The 24,151-nt window shown below is 40.8% G+C and overlaps 1 protein-coding gene across 11 annotated transcripts in view; it reads right to left on the bottom strand.

The window, feature by feature from the left end:
* The window catches only part of PRDM6 (PR/SET domain 6), a 106,732-nt gene that overhangs the window by 63,980 nt on the left and 18,601 nt on the right, over positions 1 to 24,151 (bottom strand). The gene's annotated exons all lie outside the window — the stretch shown is intronic.

Below are 24,151 nucleotides of genomic sequence, written 5' to 3'. Positions count from 1 at the left end.
TCTCCTTAATACTGTAAACACTTTCATGGAACACATGGACTTCATCATTTTTAAAAATCCCTAAATAAAATGAAAGAATTTTTAAAAAGTCATTTAAAAAGAGATCCTCTGTGTCTGATTCTAATCCAAAAACATATATATATATATGCACACACACACACACACACACACACACTCTGCTGCATGAATTAGGAAGTGAGTTATTCCCCCTGCTTGAAGATTTCCTGATACTTCAAGAAGTGTTTTAGGGCTCACTGCTGCCGAGAAAGACAGAGAAGGGAGGGAAGAAGGAAAGAAGGGAAGAAAGGAATCAGGGAGGGAGGAAAGAAGGTGGAAAGGAAGGAGGGAGGGAGGGAAGGACAGAAAGAAGAAAGGGAGGGAGAGCGCCAGCCAGTTCAGATGCTATTATTATGAACAGGTATTGCTTAGGTTTGAAATACTACCTTTTCTGATTCTCTCTAGCTTAGAAACTTCATACTTGAGGTCTTTTTGAAAATGTAACAAAGGGAAGGAAGGAAACATTTAATGAGAGCCTGCTTGTGACAAGCAACCTGCTTCATTGATCTAACTTAGTTTATTCAATTCTTATCAAAGTTAGATAAGACTGCCATTCCTCACTGACAAAAGAGAAAAATGAAGTTAACAAAAGGTAAAAGTGACTTTGGTGTCAGGATTTGAACAACGGGCATGTTTACCAAAGCCTTTTTTGTTACATAACCTCACCTACTCTTTCTGCAAAACAGCGCATTCTCAGGATAGCACTGGAACATAGAAGGAAGATCCCTGGGAAGCTCTCACAGTCACCTTTATTTAATGTCTTCAAAATGCTTTCGGGCTTGTTCACAGTGGGAGGTGTTTTCCCAACACTCTGATTCTGTAGATTTAGGGTAGAACTGAAGCTTAATGAACACCCCAGGAGATTCGCACTGTGCTTAGAATTTGGAAATATTGTTTGTTAATAATAACCTATTTGTATATCAAGTCCTGAATTCAATATAAGCTTAAATGGCTTCAGAAGTCAGTCAGACAAAGACAAATATCATAGAATACCACTTATATGTGGAATCTAATTTTAAAAAGGATACAAAACAAGTTATCTATAAGACAGGAACAAACTCACAAATTTCAAAATCAAACTTAGGCTTACCAAAGGGGAAACGATGGCGGGTGGGGGGGAATAAACTGGGAGGATAGGATTAACACATACACGCTACTATATATAAAATAGGCAATTTACTAAGGCCTACTGTATAGCACAGGGAACTCTATTCAATATTCTGTAATACAGGAAAAAAAAAACAGATATATGTATAACTGATTCACTTGGCTGTACAGCTGAAACTCAGACATTATAAACAACTATACTCCAATAAAATGTTTTTTAAAATAAAAAGACACAAAAATTTGATTAATAATTATGATTAAGATAAAAAAAAAACTCTTGGGAGACTAGGGTCAGGTGAGTAGCTGGTAGATTAGAAAAAAAATTTAGAAATTCCTGTTATTGGCTGGGTATACTGTCCTTACAATTAGTCTCATTTCCTACAGTCTATGAAAATGTAGGAATATATATCACCTGTTGTCCAGGAAATATATATCTTTTTTTGCTTTTTTTTTTTTTTTTTTGCTTTTTAGGGCCACATCCACAGCATATGGAGATTCCAGGCTAAGGGTCGAATTGGAACTACAGCTGCCGGCCTACACCAAAGCCACAGCAATGTAGGATCCAGGCTGTATCTGCGACGTACACTACAGCTTACGGCAACGCTGGATCCTTTACCCACTGAGCAAGGCCAGGGATGGAACCTGAAACCTCATGATTACTAGTCGGATTCATTTCCACTGCGCCGCAATGGAACTCCTGTCCAGGAAATATATCTTGCTTAAACAAATAAAACTTGGTTAAAACAGACTCCAAGAAACTGGTAATGTTTTAAAAAGAACTGGACTGATTCTGAGAATGTGTCTGAACCCAGGTATGGTGGTAACTGGCCTGAGAATATTTCCATAACTAATTAGCCAAGCCCAGAGAAAATGCTCTACCCAAATAGTACTAGCTCACTAGTCACTGCCTGGGGTCTCATATGTCTGTTACTATAGAGATGCTACCTTCGAAACATCACTAGAAAAATCACCATCAATTATGGTCAACAATCCCTGCTTTCAGACTTCCAAGCAGTCACCTAAAGACAAAACATGTGTCCTTTGATGTTTCAGTCCCAGCAAGAGATACAGTGATTGTCACAAATGTGACATAACTCATGGGATCCTGGTCTCTCTCTTTGCCTTTACTGATATAGCCCTACACCCTCTCAAATTAATAAGGAGTATCAGGCCTAGTGATGAATGAACGAGAGCCGGAAGCAGAAATGAATTTGGGAGAATTTCTTGCAGGTTGTTTTTTCATTCCCAGCACTTGTCTGCTGGGCCAATTCAGTCCATACTGCTTAACTATTAAAATAGAAGTAATTAATAGACAATCCACAGAATGGGAAAAAAAAATCTCTGCAAATGAAGCAATCAACAAGGGATTAATCTCCAAGATATACAAACATTTCATGTAGCTTTATAATAATAATAAAAAAAAAACCACCCAATCAAAAAATGGTCAGAAGATCTAGGAGTTCTCTTGTGGCACAGAGGGTGAAGGATTAGGCTTTATCACTGCAGCGGCCCACGCCACTACTGTGGCTTGGGTTTGGTCCCTGACCTGGAAACTTCTGCATGCCATAGGCATGGCCAAAAAACAGAAAATGGGCAGAAGACCTAAATAGGCATCTCTACAAAGAAGACAAACAGATGGCCAAAAAGCACATGAAGGGATATTCAACATTGCTAATTAGTAGAGAAAGGCAAATCAAAACTACAACGAGGTATCACCTCACACTAGTAGAATGGTCATCATCAAAAAGCCTACAAACAATAAACACTGGAGAGGATGTGGAGAAAAGGGAACCCTCCTACTCTGTTGAGAGGAATGTAAATTGGCACAACCGTTATGGAGAATAGTATGGAGGGTCCTCAAAAAACTAAATAGAGAACTACCATATGATCCAGCAAGCCCACTTCTGGGCATATATGCAGAGAAAACCATAATTTGAAAAGATGCATGCACTTCAATGTTCACTGCAGCACTATTTACAATAGCCAAGACATGGAAGCAACCTAAATGTCCATCGGCAGAGAAGTGGATAAAAAAAGATACGATAAAGGGAGTTCCCATCGTGGCGCAGTGGTTAACGAATCCGACTAGGAACCATGAGGTTGCGGGTTCGGTCCCTGCCCTTGCTCAGTGGGTTAACGATCCGGCATTGCCGTGAGCTGTGGTGTAGGTTGCAGACGTGGCTCGGATCCCGTGTTGCTGTGGCTCTGGCGTAGGCTGGTGGCTACAGCTCCAATTAGACCCCTAGCCTGGGAATCTCCATATGCCACGTGAGCGGCCTAAGAAATAGCAAAAAGACAAAAAAAAAAAAAAAAAAAAAAAGATACATATACACAATGGAGTATTACTCAGCCATAAAAAAGAATGAAATAATGCCATTGCAGTGACATGGATGGATCTAGAGATTATCACACTAAATGAAATAAGTCAGAAAGATAAAGACAAATATCATATGATATCACTTATATGTGGAATCTAATAAAAAGTGATACAAAAGAGTTTATAAAACAGGAACTCACATATTTCAAAATCAAACTTAGGGTTACCAAAGGGAAACTGTTAAACTGGGAGGATAAGATTAATATATACACACTACTGTATATAAAATAGATAACTAACAAGAACCTCCTGTATAGCACAGGGAGGTCTACTCAAAGTTCTGTAATAACCGAAATGGGACAAAAGAATGGATATACGTATATGCAGAGCTAATACACTTTGCTGTAAACCTGAAACTACTACAACATTCGCCAGTAAAATCTAGTTAAAAAAAGAAGTACTTAAGACCTTAAACTTAACATCTGTCCAGCCATAAATGACCAGCCATATCTCCCAGCCCCTCCCGCCATACACATAAGCACAAGAGAAGGACATAGAGAAATGCGGACAAGGAGCCTATATGGTCTTGACAAAGACTTGGAAACAAGCACCTGCAAGCTGTTCTCTATCATCTCTGAGAAAGCACATTCTGTGGTTTCTCTCCAAACCCTGCTCGAAGCAGCTCAGTGTCCTTCAGACCATGAAACTCCTTCTCTTTTCCATGAGAACACTTTGGGAAACGGCCTCTTTTTCAGATATCTGAAGCCAAAAACATTTTTTTCCTAATGTTACACATTTTTTTTTTTCTAACTTTCAAGTCTCTCCCAGTAAAAGTCACACACACACACACACACACACACACAAAGGCCAAAGAGTTGGAGGAGGAAGTGTTCCATTTTGATAATCAGGTAGCTTCTTTCCTAAGCCTAATTACAATGCTCCCCATCCAAGAGCATTCATCCAACTTACATTTTACACGGGAGGAGCAAGACTGGAGGAGGGACCCTGTCAAGTCGACTCTGAATTTCTGGCAAATGGCTAACTGTATATTTCATTTCAAAGGCCCAATTATGTCTGCATAAATAAACTGTGCTACGCAGCTTGATGCATGGCCATTTGTCATATTAAAACAATAGCATCCAAAGTAAATCCCCATTAACACTGTTTAATTTTAATGCTTTGGGGTGTTTGCTACTCAAATGATTAAAAAATGGAGTGATTTATGATACTACAATTTAAATGAGGCAACAAAACAAATAGACTGTGAGTCACCAGACTTAAAATGTACTACAAGCCTAGCTGAGTTCGCAGCACAAAAGGCACCCAGAGCTGAGGAGTCCTTAGGTGTCTGTATTGGGGGGAGGGGGCGGGGAAGGGTTGTGCTTTTTTGGCCATCTATTTGTTTTCTTTGGAGAAATGCCTATTCAGATCTTCTGCCCATTTTTTGTTTTTTGCCCATGCCTATGGCATGTAGAAGTTCCTGGGTCAGGGATCAAACCCAAGCCACAGCAGTGGCCTGGGCTGCTACGGTGACAGTGAAAACTCTGGCAGAGTTTTCAGGAAAAACACAATGCAAGTTTTTTTTTTTTTTAAAAAAAAAGCATTTTATAGGTTGCCCCACTAAGTCTCCAGGGAAATATATATATAATGATGAGGTTCTAGCATCAAATCTTGGGGTATACAATATGCAGTTCGAGAAAAAGCAATTTTTTTTCACAGATTTGGATGCAAAAGCATGGATGGGTTTTCCCTTTATTTTACTTTTTTAGAAAACTGTAAGTAGAATATTTTATTTATTTTTATGACTGCACCTGCAGCATGCCAGGGACTGAATGCAAGCCACAGGTGTGATAGCTGTGGCAACACCAGATCCTTTAACTCACTGCACCAGGCTGAAGATCAAATCCATGCCTCCACAGCACCTGAGCTGCTACAGTTGGATTCTTAATTCACTGCACCATAGCAGCAACTCCTGAATATCTTTATTTTATATGAAGAGAAAAAATACAGAGCTTGAAGACATATCCTTTCAGAGGTCACAGATCAGTCTTCTAAAGTAGAGCATGTTGCAAAGGCTAATAAATTAATAGATGAAAGAGTTGTCTAAATTGCCAAACTTTCCCTTTCAGAAATATTCTGGATGCTGCAGTGTCTTAGTTTTCACTGCTGTCAAACTTGTCTACTTTGCTCTGGGTAAAGTCATTCCATTCCCTGATCTCCATTTTCACCGAAATCAAAGTAGTATGATTGTCAAAAACAGCCAAGTTTCTGAATTAGACGCTGTATCTGTGAAAGACCAGAATCATTCCCTTTAATGCTGGTTCTACACTGGGCTATTGTCTTAAAAAGCAAATTTGGACAAATACACTTACCAGTGAAGTAATAATATTTTGCCTTAGCCCTTGAGAACCAAACTTCCTGCAAAGGCTTCAATAAAAATACTTTGAGGTCTTTTAAAACAAAGCACCATATGAAGTGTGTCTAAACAGCACAAAAGTAAACTAAAATTTGGCAACATTCATTCTGCCAATGTGAGTGGTTAAACTGGACAATTTAAGATAAAAATCATTTCCACTGGAGTCTGAGTTATCCTGTTGGCCATCTAAACTGAAATCATTACTTAGAAAATCACCAGATCGGCTCTTCCTGTTGTGCTGTATAAACAGTTACAAACACAAAGTATTTTGGTGTGGTAGCTCAGGATAATTGCCGCACAAAACAGAGATGCACAACCCAACTTGCCTTCAAGCGCAGAAGGAGCAGCCGCCCAGCCTGCCAAGTCCATCTCCAAGGTTGGCCCACCTTGGGCCATGCTAAAATCTGCAAAGGGATCCTGTCTTCCCTGACTTTGCTCATTCCTCTCTGATGAGCTTCATTTAAAGACTAGTCTACTCTGAACCATGGATTTCTCCAGCTTTTGAAAGTATTCAAATACCCTAGATCTCCTTTTCCCCATCTGAACCTCAGCTGTCTCTCCATGTTATTTATTTTTTAGTCACCCAGCAAAGATGATCCATAGGGCTCCCACGTGACAAAGACACGGGACTGAAGGCAGCCAGAAAAGCTATGTAAGAAATCAGGAGGCATGGAGTTCCCGTGGTGGCGCAGTGGTTAACGAATCCGACTAGGAACCATGAGGTTGCGGGTTCGATCCCTGCCCTTGCTCAGTGGGTTAACGATCCGGCGTTGCTGTGAGCTGTGGTGTAGGTCGCAGACGCGGCTCGGATCCCGCGTTGCTGTGGCTCTGGCGTAGGCTGGTAGCTATGGCTCCGATTAGGCCCCTAGCCTGGGAACCTCCATATGCCGCAGGAGCGGCCCAAGAAATGGCAAAAAAAATAAATAAATAAAAAGAAATCAGGAGGCACATGAAGGATCTACATCACCCAGGGCTAAAACTTCACACTGTATCCGAGTGGTACCAGAGTTTGCACAAGAGGAGAGAGAGATCATGTACTTATCACAGCATCAGTATAAATGATGTGGAAAGAGAGTGAATGAAGGACCATAAAAATGAAAATCACACAACCAACTGTAAAATACTTTGTCTGCTAACCTGGACTCTAAGGATCCCTAGGTTCATTTTATTTTGGATTCGTTTTGCTCATCCACGAAACACAGCTACCTCTAGAGGCAGAACATTTCATTATCTCTGCCACAATGCAGTATTTTAAATGATCAAACTGGATGAAAAAACTCCTGGTTCTATTACTCTTCATCTATGTAACGAGAGCGAAGGGCTTTGAACTGCCCACAGGTGGCCTCTCTGACCTCCCAAGCATGTTTTCCTAACACTCCAAAAGCCAAGGGGACCAAATACTGAATCCTCAGGCATGACGTGCTTCAGAAAGCATAACTGAGTGTATGTGAGGACCTACATTAAAAACCACTGGTAGGAAAGAAGGAAGGACACATAGCCGGCTTCTGATAGAAAAGGAGCACAATGTAAAAAAGGAGTCAGGGAAACAAATACTCTGTCATCCACTCAGAAGAATGTAAACCCATACAACCCTTCTGAAGTCAAATTAGGCAAAATTAAAAGCCCTTAAAGTGTAAAACATTTTGGCTTAGAAACATAAAAAGTTAAACCAGGAAAACAATCATATATATGTAAAAGAATTTCTAATCATTCTAAGAGAGGATTATTCATACCAGGGGAAAAACTAACAAGACAAATATTCAATATTAGACCATCCCCATGTGCTGGAATACTAGGAAGCCATTAAATTTACAGTAAAGAAGGTACTCATTAGCAAAAGCAATATTTACAATGTATCATGTAAGAGAGTTACAAAAATGTTCATAAGAGGATTTAAGACTTTGTTTTTTAAAAAGTTTATTGCCATAGGAAATGAAATACAGTAAAAATATGATCAGTGATTACCTCTAAACATAGAACATAGATAATTTTTATTTTCTTCCTACTTCCCTTTACATTCTCATTTTTTAAAGTTTTTACAAAGTAAGATAACTACATATATGATGCAACTAGACTGAGAAATCTTAGCACAGATTTATTAACAGGAAATAGCAAAAACATCCATAGGAACAATAATCATAAAAAGAAAAAGAAGTTATTATGAAAAAAAACTAATCTCCTCAATCATCATTCATAGAAGAAGTAAGTTTCATCTGGAGAAAATTCAATAAATAAAGGATTCAATATTTATAAAATAAATAAACCATGGAATTAGGGAGTGTTTGCTATATCTCAGAAAGTTTACCCCCATACTAAAAAATACTAAAAAATGTATTCCAAAAATGTCCTAAGCTGGCTCCTCTGTACAGAGCTTCCGAAAGTTATTTGTCCATCAGAATCACTGCTAGAACTTTTTTTTTTTTTTTTTTTCCCACTGTACAGCAAGGGGGTCAGGTTATCCTTACATGTATACATTACAATTACATTTTTCCCCCACCCTTTGTTCTGTTGCAACATGAGTATCTAGACATAGTTCTCAATGCTATTCAACTGCTAGAACTTCTATAAAACACAGACCACCAGACTACTTCCCTGATGATTCAGAGTCAGTAGGTTAGAGGGGAAGACTCAAGAATTCTCATTTATGTAAAACAAAACAAAACAAAAACCTCCACAGCTATTGAACTATTACAGATTTTAAAAGACCTAAGAGTTATTTCAACAAAATGCAATGACAAGATTGTGTTTTGACTGTTGTTCAAACCAACTGTAAAAATGATATTTGGGAGGAAATGAGGGAATATGGAAATAAGACAATATTAATAAATTATTATTACAAGAATATTAATATTGCTGAGTGTGATGATGGCATTATGGTTTAAGGGGAGTTCTAACCCTGTAATCTTTCAGAGATAGGTACTAAAGTATTTACAGGTAAAATACTATGGTTTCTTATTTACTTTAAAATATTTGAACAACAAAAAATACAAAACAAAATTAAAACAAAGCAAACAAAGCAGATAGAACAGAGGGGAAAGAATGGAAAGAAAAATTATTCAAAATAGATACTGGGTACAAGAGGACTTATACTAGTTCTCCCTTCTTTTGGGTAGCTTTTAAATTTCTATAAAAAATTAGGAAAAGAGAGTTCCAGTGGCTTGGGAACCACTACCCCAGTGATTTTTAAATATTCAGTTTGCAAAACTGACCTAAAGCAACTTTTCAGATCTCTGTCTCTTGCAGAAAATTAGGAATTTCACATTTTTATAATTACGATTTCCAAAACATCAGTAAGTTAATGTTGATTAAACATCAACTCACAGATCTTAAGACAGCCCGGTGCAGGCCAAAGGTTAAAAAAAAAATGGGGCCCATATTTAATAAGAATCTACTATTTATCATATCTTATTCATTATTATCAATAACTCTGTAAGAGAGAAATCATTCCCAATACATAGAAGTCAAAACCATGGTAAGTAACATGTCTACATATGTCCGTAAAAATAATGAAAACGTGTAAACAACACAGATACTCTGTGTCTAGCAATAAGGAAACAGTTAAGCTAATTCTGACTCATCCATTTGCTGGACAACATATTAAATAAAGTGATTATAAAGGATACTAATTATATTCAGACATGCTTAGGTAATAACTTCAAATTTTTTGGAACCTAATATACACACATATGTAATACTCTTTAAAAATACATTTAAAATTTTGAGTTGGTCTCCAGGTGGTGGGCTATAAGAATTTTTTTTAAATTTTTGATAATAAACAGCAATTACTTGTTTCCTAAGGAAAAAAAAATAAGTTCATAAAGCAATACTGCATTGCACAGCCACAGTCAGCTACACCCCACAAACTGAGCTTTCTACACACGTTGCTCTGTCCTCTGCATGACACTGGCCTCCAGATGATGGAGAAAACATCACATCGTGGCCACAGGACAACGCAACAACTGTTCTACAAACAAATAAACCATGGAACACCCAGCGAGGGAATAAATCAGGTAACTATGTCAAGACCACACTATGTGGATATAACACATTCTTGCACCAAAACGCTACCTTGCCTATTTTTAAATTACACACGTTTACTGCTATTTTCCATGTACATCTCTCCAAAACACTTCTCCATCTCTCAACATCAGCTCTCTAAGAGCCGTTTTAAATCTTTTTGGAACAAGGTGAAATGGGTATAAACAAACATGTTTAATAAAATGGGAGATCTTAAAAACTAGGCAATAACCCTTTACAAGATAGCCGATGTGGACCGGGCCTTGTAGAAGACATGATAAGGGCCAAACCTCCAAAAAACAGTTTTTAACTTAAAATTTTCCAATTACATATGTGAAAATATAAATGAAAATATAATTCTTCAACCTTGCTTAAATCGCTAGACTCAAATGGACCTGACTGGGTTGTATAACCATAGCTATATTTTCATTTAAAATGGCTTTACTTCGCTTGCCCCCCTTGAATTCCTTTCTATTGCTTAATTTCCAAACAAGAGATATTACAGCTAGTCTTAAATGGATGAATCATCTGAGACGGGTCTCTCTGACATCGCTGACAATGTAGTTCTAAAAACAGAAAATTAGAGATTATCAGAGAAGGAAGTTTAGGAGCATCAGTTTAGAGTCTGAAGGATGTCTTGCGAGGCCACCCAAAAAGACAGCTTTCCTTAGAGTCCCCCACCGAAACTCTAATCTCCAGCCACAAACAGATACATTCCTTTAATTCCAAGAGGGGGCAGGGCCAGGCATCACTGGCAGAAGCTGCTGGTCACTGGAGCAAGAATGGAGACTTTGCAGCTGAGGAAGCAGCACGGTGGCCCTGAAGATGACAGTCCTAGAAGCTCTGCCTGGCCTGGACCTGGACCATGCATGCACCTAAGCACCAGTTGCTCTCAAGGCCTCTCTCTCCCTCTCAGTCATTTCTTCAGTTCTCACAGGCCATCATCCTTTGCCCAGGTCATCTTCTTCTCAACTCCTCACCTCTATCATCGATTTTGCTCTCATTCCTTCATTAAAAAAAAAAAATAAAAAACCTCTAATCTTGTTTTTCCCTTCCCTACCGTAATCTTGGCTCATTTAAAACATTGCATTCCGGAGTTCCCATCATGGCTCAGTGGTTAATGAATCCGACTAGGAACCATGAGCTTTCGGGTTCAATCCCTGGCCTTGTTCAGCGGGTTAAGGATCTGGTGTCACCGTGAGTTGTGGTGTAGGCTGCAGACGCGGCTTGGAGCCCGCGTTGCTATGGCTGTGGTGTAGGCCAGTGGCTACAGCTCCGATTAGACCCCTAGCCTGGGAACCTCCATATGCCGCGGGTGTGGCCCTAAAAAGACAAAAGACCAAAAAAAAAAAAAAAAAAAAGTTGCATTCCTTAGTGTTCTTATTAGTTTGGAGGTTGGTTTAGGTTACTTTCTCTCTTCTTATTTGTTGGCATGTAGCAAGCAGTAGCAGTTAATGCAACCTGCTATACATTAGCCACTCAGTACATCATCCAAATTTTTCTGGAAATGTCCTATGAACACCCCCTCCTCTTTCAACTCAGTGCTCCTCAACAGGTGGGTTTCTAGTTTATTGTTTGTTTGTTTTGCCCAGCTCAGTGCTATTCCTTGAAGAACTACCTAAGGGTAGAGACCAATCTTGAATCTAATAAGATGCATTCATTTGTCACAAAGCAGAAGATATGCCTCTTTGGTCCAAAAGAAGATCATACACCTGTGTTATGACCCTACCACATCACCATCAGATAGGGAAAGGAAGGCTTCTCACAGAGAGAACTGCTATCTACCTTAGAGAAACCTCCAGGCCCCTTGCAAGCACCCTTCTACTCTACTTATCCCCCTTCTATTCTCTTGCCCATCTAATTAGATGTTACTTAGAGTTCGATGCCAAATCTAAGACATTACAACATTCAACTACCCTGAGAGTGCTGTACACCCTGACTGACAGCTCATGTGTAAGATGAAGTGTGGAAGGCTCCAGGGCTCAGCGGTGTCCCTGACTTTGTCATAATCTTTACCAATCTGACCGAAGGGAAGATCTCAAATGTTGGCAATACTTGCATTACCTACAGTTTACACCAGATGAAACAGTATCTTTGAATCCAACTCATATCCACTTCATCCGCAACCCACCCTCCTCTAATCGCCTTCCTAAAGATAGGTCACAGTCTACAATCTGCACCTCAATCTCAACCCTTGTACCAGTTTTCAAGGCACCCAATGATGTGCCTTCCTGGTTCTTCAGCCTCAGTTCTTGCCAGAACCCCACAGAAAGAGACCCACAGATCCAGGTAACTTTCCAAACAAAAGCAACTTGCCTACTGCTCCTTGTGGCCTTTGCGCCTACTCTTCTTCCCACTCCAAATGCCACGTCTCCTCTTGATTACTATTCCATGAACACTCTTCGCTGAAAACCTTGACCCCAAACTCACTTCCGGAGGCTTTAAATGACTTTCCTCTCCAATGGGTTCTTCATTCACTTCTTGAGTTAATCCCTGTGGATGTTCACAGTCAGAGGCTCTGTTAGTCTCACAATGCCTTATTTGTTTCCCTTATATAGCTTTCTCAGTTATTTGCTATCTTCTTCATAGATTGTAAGCTTCTTGCAGACACAGACTGTTTTTCTAACGACACTGTCCTCCAACAATCCTGAACTGGGAGTAGCTGGCACATGGGAGATGCCTGTCAAATACATGTAACCTGACTGGAAGAATGGTTGACCTCAGTCACATCATGAACTTCTCCAGGGTCAAGGCTGCCTCTGTTAACACTTTACACCTCTCCACAATTTCTGTTCCAGGTCTCCGTACGACAGTCATAACACCTGCAAAGCAAATGCTGTGTGGACTTCACATTCATTCCTGTGCGACCGGCTCCATAGCTGTTTTGAGCGAAGCTCTCTGCCCTGGCAACTTCAGCAAGATTTAAAGAGAACCTTCATTAGGGATCTTATACCACCAGGGTGAATCAGAGCAAAATCTGTCAGTGACTCTAGCCAAACAGGAAAGCTGATGAGACACCCAAACGAAACCCACCTTATTTCTTACTGGTTATCTAGTCCTTTAGAAAATGTCCCTGGGAATTCTCTGATGGCCTAGTGGTTACGAATTCAGCCTTGTCACTGCTGTGGCTTGGGTTCCATCCCTGGCCTAGGAATCTCCACATGCCTCCGGTGCAGGGGGAGGGGGGGAGAAAAGTATCCCTGAAACACCCATTTTAAACTTTCCAGACACAAACTTGCTGCAATCCAAAGTTAAGAGCATGAAAATTTCCATCATGCCCAGCTACGAAACAGAGTTTTCAGAAGTGGAAGTCACTGCCACTCCTTTCCCTGGGCCAGGAAAAAATGCTCAAAACCCAAGGTACCTCGAATGACCCACTGCCTCCTAGGGCAGTCCAACCTTGGCTGTGACGACTTAGCCATAAGCCCCCCAGCGGAGACGGCTGGGCATGTTCACTGCCCTCTCCTAGTACCAACACCCATTCTTAGGAACCCTAAGATGATTAAAAGTTGCATAACTCTAGAATTACTCTGGACCTGGGTCCAAAATGGAATGAACTGCTGGGATCTTCCCATGGGGAAAGTCATCAGAAAGCCCAAAGCCCTTTCAGGGCTCCAGAGTTCCCTGGCAGGGTGGCAGGAATCAGTTTGTACATAAAAGCAGGAGGTAACACAAGAGTCTCACAACAGAGCTTGGTAGCTGGAAAGTCGGTTTATATGAGGTAGAGAACACAGGAATTTGCCAGCAACAGAAGAGTGAAGGAAATTAGAGAGAACAAGGAAATTACTGGCTGGGAGACAGAGTTATTATGAAAAGCTGATTTCACTGTCCAAAAATGTTAGGCTGCATTAATGCTCAAAATTATCCAAATGTTTCAGCAATTATCTATTTATATGGTTGTTTTCTGAATATATCCTTACTGTTTCTCTCCAGTCTTTTACACAGGGTGAAAGTGATTTGCTTTTGAAACCCAGTTCCTCACTTTCGTCACAACCTGCAAGGCCTCATCTATTGGCCCCTCTAGATCCCCAAAGGGCCAGACTTGGAAAAGAGCTTCAACTGGCCTGAAAATGAAACGTCCCGGAATAGAAACATTTTTTTTTTTTTCACTTTGCTACATAGTTAAGTTTGATTTGCATATTTATCCCCTCAAAGAGCCACTGTGGATGATGATCCAAGTGTGCTTTTAAAAGATATTTCTGTTTTCTTACAGAACTCCAGGCCTGGATTACAAGATGTGCAAAGATGTAAAACAATTTTCTCTGTTGGAAACCACTTCAGTACTACGTTGGCAATGCACAGTTTGCAAACCAACTTCTCTCTGTTTTGTACATTTTAGAAAACAAAGCTCATAATAATGAGTGCATGAGTCACTCGCGTGGAGGTTGACTTATAATTCAAATTGAATTAACTGTAAATGCAAGCAATTTGGGGGGAAAAAATGAAGCCCTTATGTTCAGTGTTGTCACTACATTTGTTAGGGATTTCATCACTGTGTGGAGGCGTTTAGTTCCAGGCTAACATTTGGACAGATGGAAAGCTCCCCTGGAGCATTCAGGTCAAAAGAGCCAGCTCCGCCCTCCCGCCTTCTGAGGAGCAGGAGTGAGCAGGCTGCCTCCAGGATCCAGCTTCCCCATCTCACTCGCACCAGGCGGGAAGGAGCGCTCCCTGCATTGGAGAGGGCAGAGCAGCAAAATCCGCTGGCTGGTTGTGAAATGTCCTATAAGCTAGAAAGTGCTGGACAAATGTTTGCTATTTTTCTTAGTATTATTTTTGTTAGGATAAAGGGAGTTTTTCTGTGTGTGTTTTTTTTTCCTGCAGGTATTTTGGCAAGCATGATCCAATACACTCAGGATATCAAATGATTAGCAATATTTTCAAAGTAAGAAGAGATGGTAGGAGGAAGGGAGGGAGGGAGGGAGGGAGAGCCAACCCAAGTGTTCAACAATTAACATATCAAGAGTATACACATAGCCAACGAACATCATTGGCTATATACGCAAAGAATTTTCACAGAGTTCCCATCATGGCTCAGTGGTTAATGAATCCGAGTAGGAACCATGAGGTTGCAGGTTCGATCCTTGGCCTTGCTCAGTGGGTTAAGGATCCGGCGTTGCTGTGAGCTGTGGGTTAAGGATCTGGCGCTGCTGTGGCTCTGGCACAGGCCAGTGGCTACAGCTCCGATTTGAGCCCTAGCCTGGGAACCTCCATATGCCGCAGGAGCGGCCCTAGAAAAGGCAAAAAAAAAAAAAAAAAAAAAAAGAATTTTCAATATGGGGAAAGGCTAACTGACTTTATGATAAAAGGCAAACAGCATGCTTTCATATGTACCTTAAAAAAAAAAAAAAAACAGGAGTTCCCGTCGTGGCGCAGTGGTTAACGAATCCGACTAGGAACCATGAGGTTGCGGGTTCGATCCCTGCCCTTGCTCAGTGGGTTAACGATCCGGCGTTGCCGTGAGCTGTGGTGTAGGTTGCAGACGCGGCTCGGATCCTGCGTTGCTGTGGCTCTGGCGTAGGCCGGTGGCTACAGCTCTGATTCGACCCCTAGCCTGGGAACCTCCATATGCCGCGGGAGCGGCCCAAGAAATAGCAACAACAACAACAACAACAAAAGGCAAAAAGACAAAAGACAAAAAAAAAAAAAAAAAAAAAAAACAAAAACTAACTGCAATAAGGAAAAAGGACACCAAATTAATTACAGCTCACTTTTTCTTTTCTTTGGAGAATACTTTTCTGCATTTTTCAAGTTCCCTACTATAAACAGGTGCAGCCCTTACACTCATTTAAAAATAATAAAGACTTCGCAACGAGCATAGTGAAAAACTCAAGAGAACATGCCTCACTCTCGGTAGAGGACATACAGGCAATTTTCCACAGAACATGTAGGTGGGTCAGATAAGCATCCCTCTCCTTAGGGAAGGATTGTGGTATAGACTGCATTTAGGACATATAATGGCCTCATGGTTCACAGATCCCAATATGCTACCATTCTGAAGTGGCTCTATTAGTGCCTCACTGCCCCTCCACCACCACAGAGGCAAAATTAAGGACCATTCCCATTACTGGCAGAGGAGGTTAAGCCAAGTAAGGCTTCCACAGCTCTAAGGAACTACATGGTTCTTCATCCACAGTCAACCTGCAGATCCAGTGCACAGAGCTTTATAGAACCAGAGGTGGCCCAGCCCCCGCCCCCACTCCAGTCAAACCTCTGCCCACGTGCACTGCCTGGCCAACCTCAAATGGTCCTATGGGTTGAAGTAACTGCCATATGCTCTCAACTCCTAATGTATTTCTCCAATCACATCCTGTCGCCTGCAGTCACCCTTGCCCCCCTGAAGAGTGTCCGCCACACAGCACCCAGAGTGCTACTCCTCAATCAAGATCTTCTTTGCTCAAGACAAAATGCAAAGTCTTTCCCATGGTCTAAGTTACCTGACCCCAGCTACCTCTGACAGTCTCCCCCACCACACTCCTCTGAACTCAGAGGAGTCTGAGATGCTAGCCTCCCTAGCAGTTCCTTCCTTTTTCCATCAGGTCACTCCCCAATGGTCACCTTGATAGAACTGCACAGTGAGCAAACATAAATACAGGGCACCCAGTCAAAGCTCAATCACAAACAACAGTCTAAGTATGTCCCAAACAGGTGTTTACTAAACCCAGTCTGCAAGTAACATCAGGCAAGAGAGCAACGGTCTTCAACCACTTCGACATCTGTCAAGGAGAGGGTCGAAGGAAAGAGAATGTGGAAAGGGTAGGTGGCGACCTGGGATCGACCCAAAATGAAATCCTGGAAGACAAGACTCTAAAAAAATAAAAGATGTAGATTGACCAGAATAAGAAGAGTGGAGCCTTCTGGATGAAGTAACAGCTTAGGCAAAATCACAGCCATGGAAATTAGCAAGTCATCAATAAAGAACAAGCAGCAGTTTGCTTGGAATGAAGGAGCAGAGGGAGGAAGGCTGGGCTGGAAGGACTGTGAGGGGGGCTGCCTGATCTGCTCCCTCAGGGCATCTTTCCTCCCCATCCCTGGCTCTTTGAGTATTAGCCATCTATGTCCGAGGTCAAATTCCTCCTCCTCCTACCACCCCTTGATCTTCCCAGCAGGAAGGGATCTCTCCCTTCTGTGCACCTCCCAAAGCACGTTTGGGACATTGTTTTCAACCAGAATTACTCAAGATCCTCTTCAGTCGTTAAGAGCAACTGGTCCTGCCCATCTCTGTGACATGCACAACACCTCATGCACACTGTTTCTAAATAAATGCGCTTCTCTGAATGCTGGGGAGTTTAAATTTCCTGGAAAAAAAAATCAATGTGGAGCCCCTGGTCCTGGAACACAAGGTAGACTCATCAGGTCAAGGGCTTGAGCTATGGGGTCTCTGTGAAGCTGGTTGGGTTGTGTCTGCGAAACCAAAGCAATGCCCACCAAGGAGGGAGTGTTCCCAGCCAGGTCCAGAGTTCAAGTGAGCTGCACGGAAAAGTCTGTGGCCGAGACTGGAGCCCCGCAACAGAATGGGAGTTCAGGTCTGAGGGTGGGAGAGGCAGGCAGCAGAGCCACAACCTGGTCCAGAGCAAAAACTCTGCCGCTAACATGCCTGAGCAGCACCTCTAACTTTGGGGCAGGTGACTTAACTTTTCTTCCACAAAGTTGCCTTCATCCCAAAAGCTGCTTCGTCTAAAAAATATTGTAGTAGTCTTTAACTCACCGGGTTAGTCTGAAGATGAATGAAGATAACTCCTGTAAAGCTCTTAGCAGAATGCCTGGCACAAAGTCTCGGTTTACCCATGTTAGTGCTCATTAGTGCTGTCAGATCAACAGTGTTTCCAGTGTCAGTTATTACCTCCTTACTTTTTACACAAGTAGACTCTGAAAGTGGATCTGAGCACCAACTGCAGCTTGTTTCTAAGACGCCCCACTGAGATGTTCAAGACATTGTTTATAAGAGTATAACAGGGAGTTCCCATTGTGGCACCATGGAAATGAAACCGCCTAGTATCCATGAAGGCGGGGGTTCGATCCTTGGCCTCTCTCAGTGGGTTAAGGATCTGGCATTGCCGTGAGCTGTGGTGTAGGTTGAAGATGTGGCTCAGATCCGTCACTGCTGTGGCTGGCTGTGGTGTAGGCTGGCAGTTGTACCTCCAATTCAACCTCTAGCCTGGGAACTCGCATATGTCTTGGGTGCAGCCCTAAAAAAGAAAAAAAAAAAAGCCACAAATAAGATTTGGTTTTGCTTTTTTGTCTTTTTATTATTTAGTTAGTTTGTTGGTTAATTGGTCTTTTGTCATTTTAAGGCAGCATATGGAGATTTCTAGGCTAGGGGTCTAATCAGAGCTGTGGCTGCTGGCCTACACCACAGCCACAGCAATGCAGGATCTGAGCCGTGACTGCAAACTACACCACAGCTCACGGCAATGTGGGATCTTTAATCCACTGAGTGAGGCCAGGGATTGAACCCACAACCTCATGGTTCCTAGTTGGATTCATTTCCGCTGTGCCATGATGGGAACTCCAGGTTTTTTTGTCTTTTTAGGGCCATACCCAAGGCATATGGAAGTTCCTAGGCTAGGGGTCAAACTGGAACTACATCTGCTGGTCTGCACCACAGCCACAGCAATCACAACAACGTGGAATCCAAGCTGAGTCTTTGACCTACACCGCAGATCATGGCAATGCCAGATCCTTAACCCAAGGAGGCCAGGGATCAAACCCGCATCCCCACGGATACTAGCTGGGTTCGTTTCCATTAAGCCACGATGGGAACTCCAAGATTTCTTTATACATCTTCAGCATTGTCAAATGAATCCACAAATTTTAAGAATTAAAATAAATCTTTTTTTTTTTTTTATTAGCAAGAGCATATATTTGGTGTTCAGTAATGGATATTTCTGGCCAGAAGTTAGGATAAAATTTAGGATTCGTATTTGGACTTTGATTATTTCTTTATAAATTTCTTTTGTTTCTTTCTTTCTTTGCTTTTTAGGGCTACACCCAAGGCATATGGCGGTTCCCAGGCTAGGGGTTGAACTGGAGCTACACATGCCAGCCTACACAACAACAGCAAAGCAGGATCCAAGCTGTATATGCAACCTACACCACGGCTCACAACAACACCAGATCCTTAACGCACTGAGCGAGGCCAGGGATTGAACCCATGTCTTCATGGATGCTAGTCAGGTTCGTTAACCACTGAGCCACAACAGGAATGCCTCTAAAATAATTTATATGCACTATTAACTTTTACTTAAGTGATCCTCAAGTTTGTTCTTATAACAACTCCAACTCTAAAAAAAACAAAAACAACAACAAAAAAAAACAGCTCTTATTATTAAGTGCCTTTTGTGCACTAGATACCACTCTGTTGCGGGGAATGCAAATATTTGAAAAAGCCATTATGCTAACTCCAAAATGCCAGTCTCAAAGACAATGAGAGTGAGTTAAGGATAAGGAGATGCCCATTTGAGGAGAGGTGGGGTAGGGATGGTTAGTGGACTCAGTTTGAAACCATGTCAGGATACCTACATGGAGATGGCCCACAGACAAGTGAGGACAGAGGATTTGAGAGATCGGTGTGGGAAAGGGAGTCTGAGAGCCATCCCTTGTAAGGAGCAAGGAAAACAGTAAGAACAGGTAAGCTCTAATCAGAAAACAGCCCACATGCTCCCTCCTCGGGCAAAAATGGGAAGCCGAGGAGGAACACAGAAAAAGCCCAGCACATTTGTAGATCAAGTTGGCATGTGGAAAATGCACAGACCGCAAATCGCAAATATCATGCAAGGAGCATATGGCCTCTCTCTGGGACAGAGGGCCACACAGAAGGGGCTGGCTGGAGAAAGAGAAAGGATGGTGCCATCAGAGGTACTGCAGGTAGGAGCCGAGGGAGTTAAGGTGTCTGCTCACAGTCCCATGGCTCAGAGTCAGTGACATCTAGAACCAGACGCTGTGAATGCATCACCCAAGGCCTTCCAGCAGGCCACTTCCTCCTGAAGCACACCTTGATTGCTAAGGGGCTAATTACACCCTGCGGTTGACATGCAATGGAAAGCGTTCTGCCTTTTTTGGCTGCTTCCTCGCGCCCGGCCAGGTGGACTTCAGAAAGACAGAAAAGATGAAAGTCATGGGAGTCCATTCTGCTGTCAGTAGTGCCTTGATATTTGTATCTGTTTAAATCTGTCTAGCTATTTACCTAGCTAGCTAGCTATCTTGGGGAGTGGGTGGTACAGGAGGAGGAGGAAATGCCTAGAGATTAGCCAAAGTGTAGCAGGAATGAAAGCAAGGGTGAGGCTAGAATTAACACAGGAACAGATGAGACCAGGTGTGGAAGGGAGGCTGAAGAGATGCCAGGTTTGCTCAAGAGCAGCCAAGACAAGAGAAGAAGCAGGAACAGAAGGCAGAGAAAGGTGGAGCGTGGCACTTACTTTCTTAAAGTGTCATTCCAGCACCACGTGGGACATTGGCCCAGAAACTAGATGCCGGGGTTGCAGTGCAGGCCCACTGAACCTGGGAGGGGCAGGTCCCTGTAATGGATTTTCCTGGGGTCCCTGCACCTAGAGATTCTTACGGATGTCAGAGTTTAAGAACCACTGAGCAAGAAGAAAAATAAATCACTGGAAATATAGTTATTATTCTTTTTTATGGTGGTAAAATACACATAACTTAAAAGTTACCACTGTAATGATTTTAAGGGTACAGTTAAGTAGTGGTAAGAATGTACAGCCAGTTCCCCCCTACTTATTCATTTTTCAAAACTGAAACTTTATACCCATATCAGATTATTTATGTCATGGCTTTGCCAAAGCTCTGCTAGCTAAGCCAGTTTGGGAGCTGATAGTCAATGGGGCACAGATTCAACTGCAGCCATCTAGGTTTATGGGGCAGGATCTAAGCTGGATTGGTTGTCAAATATCTTGAATATCATCCTTGTTCAGATTACTAACAAAGTAAAAACTCCATACCATGATAGAAATGGTTAATATTCAATAAATATGTATTAGACAAATATTAAGTTCAATTTTTGTTCTCTATGACGTGTTTTGCTATTTAGGTTTACTTTCTCCTTTAAAATTTTCTGTCATTTGGAATTCCTGCTATGCATATGATTGACACTGACACATACTCAGGAGTTGGATAATGCACCATTATGTCAGGATTTGCTGGTACACACAGCTGCACACACATTTTCATGGACAGTGGCTAATGTGTCACTACGTTGATTTGTTGTCATTTAATATTTATTGACAAGCCACAATATGCTGGCCAATGAGATGCTTTTCTATTCGGAATTCAATATCCAGTGTCAAACCTACCTAATGAATTGCTCCTGATTTGAGATCCATGGTCAAAAGGCCTTCAGGTTTAGGGCTGCTTTGTGATTTTACTAAGTCATTCCCCTGGCATTTTCATGTGGCAAGTCAGTTCTCTGCTGGGAGGATTAAGAGTGATCAATTCACTTACTGAAACCATGTACCTCTTGGAAATGTTCTTTATGTGTCTCATATTTGTTATCCTGTTGCCCTCTATTAGAAATGTTTTGTTCCCTAAATAACTTTTTATGTTGATTATGTGTTGAAATGATAACGTATCAGCTATGCGAGGTAAGTAGAAAAATATAATTTAAATGAATTCCACTTGTTTCTTTTTACTTTTTAAATGCGCCTACTAGACAACAAAAAATTACATGAGACTTGCATATATTTCCACTACACATCACTGTTCAAGAACCTAAGAGCTCTGAGGCATTAAGTTAATTGGGATTAAAACCACTATACACATAAAAAGAATTTTCTTGAGATCATAATACAAAACTAGAATCTTGGCAGCCTTCATCACAATTCCACGTTGTTACTAGAAAGACTTACTAGAATTACTCCAGTAATTCTGGATTGTACAAAAGAAAAGCCAGCGCAACAGTGGTAAGATAGTTGTTCACCTTATTGCATTTGGGCAGGTACCTTCTGCTTCAAAAGACGAAAAGTATGAATCATAGTCCCTAATTAACCAAAGTACTGATCGAATCAACTTGTAAATGCTTTGACCAAAGAAATGCTGCTTTTAAAATTAAAGTGGGTCAACGATTTTTTTTCTCACATCATACATAATCTGTTCTTACTTGTGGGTAGTACTAAGGAAATTTGCATTTAAGTATTTAAGCTTGATTTTATAGTCAGCAATTAAATCCAAACTGTGTGTCATGGTCTACCGTGTACAATCTTTTTGTTAACAGTCAAATAATGAGATTCTTATTAAGAGTGGATTAAGAGTCCACTAGAGACTAAAAAATTGCTATTAAAATCCCAGCTGAAAAAGAGAAAATCTCTTCTGTTACACGAACATCATAAATACTGTCACTCTAATTTGCCTAAAAGGTCAGGATGACTCTCTTTTGCACACAGAGAAATAAGAAGTACAAAGAAATTAAGTGCTTTCCCTAAAGTCTCACATGTGGCTATATAAATCACTGAGTCTTCTTACATAGAAAAGTATTTCAAAGAGATTTGATCCTTTTTTGCTAACACCTTGAAGTATTAAAAAAAAACACAATTTTTTTCTTCTCTCCCAGAAGACCATTAAAATAAAATCTCCCTAAAGATCCCAGAAAGACTCCAGTCTTATTAAAGATGTGCTATAAAACAGACAAAAATATCAGAAGGTGTGTTTCTATATCAGTAGGGTCTGCAAACTGTTCATGAAATATCCCACCAAGAAAGATACAGAGAGAGGAGGATGGGACTAGACACAAAATCCCAATCTATTCATGGGTGAGCCAAATTTAAACATTTGCAGGAGATCCTGTGAAAACAGTGCCATTAGTTGCTGCTTTGAAAATGTGTTTTGCAAGGAGCAAGTGCAAGTATCTTTTCCCAACCTGTGATCCAATGTATACATAATGTATATACAAATGTATCTTTTAGACACAGTCATCTCTCAAAAGGCCATTATAAAAATCTTTAGCAATGGTTCCCACTGGTTGATACTTTCATGTAGCTTGAATTTCTTCTAAGAATTATTTTTAATAAAAAAAAGTTCACTTCTACCATTGTAAAGCTTAGCAATTAGATTTTTCTACCTTGTAGATTATCCAGGTCAAATTTTAAGTTTCAATTAAATGCAATAAATTGCAAGTAAGCGCTTTCCTCAGTAGCCCAGCATTTTTCAGGACTCTCTCCTCTAGGAACTCTTCGTGCATTTTTCCATCAAAAAAATATGTTTTAATATTAGCTTGGGACAAACACACCAGTTTCTAAAAGCATTATACTCTACCCTAGAAGTTATCTATGGTTTATCTACCATTTCAGAGTTTGCATAGATTATCTGAGAATTTAGTACTGTTGCTTTTGTGATAAACGTTAATATTCCCAAGTGTACTAACAACACTTGGTCTTGGTGCTTTACAAGATACTGAAAACATGACTTGATTACATTTAATTTGATTCCAATTAAAAAGCACTTAAGAACCTTCTACTGAATTAGATTACACTGAATGTTTCTATAGACGACACTTCATTATCAGAGGCAGCTTTAATTTAAAATGATCACAGAGAGTGAAAAACACTGTTCATTTTAATAAAATGGCCTTAATCCCCAATCCTTATTTCACGACTGCGTGCTGTAGGTGTTGGTTTATTTAATAAATGTACAAGGGGACTGGCAAAAACATCTATAAAAGTGAGTGCTTCATCTAGACGTTCCCCCAAGACAGATCTAGTCACACAGCTTTTAAGTCTTAACAGAAACCAGAATCCTGTGAGGGGAAGAAAAAATTAAATAGAAATGAAGAGATCATATCAAGACACTGAACCAAAAATACTGCCTTTTTCACTGAATTTTTAAGCAGTGAATTTAACGACTAATTTAACATGAAAATGAACAACTGACTTATTATGCAACAGTAGCTAAATAAGAGCAAAGCGCCCCCAAGCCACAAGACTTCCCAAAATATAACATTTTCCCTTTAAAACAAAGAACCACCTTGAGATCAAACTATTATATATTCAAATCAGGGCAAACTAAAAATTTTTTGCCTTCCCAACAGCGCTAAAGAGTTTTCTAAAGTGTTATTATTTTACAAGCCCCAGTGTGTGTTAGAGTTCCAAAAGGGGAAAATGACGATTAAAAACAAAATGATGATTAAAAACAAATGTCTAAAGTTAGTTATTTTGTACTAAGCAGAAACCGCATGGCCAGCTTTCATTGGACAGAACTCTGCAGACACATTTGGCATGCCCATCTCTGATATTTCA

The sequence above is a fragment of the Sus scrofa genome, chromosome 2, assembly GCF_054392235.1.
Source record: "Sus scrofa isolate SSC_HxYL_T2T_F1_AM1 chromosome 2, Sscrofa_HxYL_maternal_Yorkshire_Landrace_v2.0, whole genome shotgun sequence".
In the NCBI taxonomy this organism is placed as follows: Eukaryota; Metazoa; Chordata; class Mammalia; order Artiodactyla; family Suidae; genus Sus; species Sus scrofa.
The sequence above is the reverse complement of the archived record's forward strand: the minus strand, read 5'-3'. Positions and strand labels throughout refer to the sequence as shown.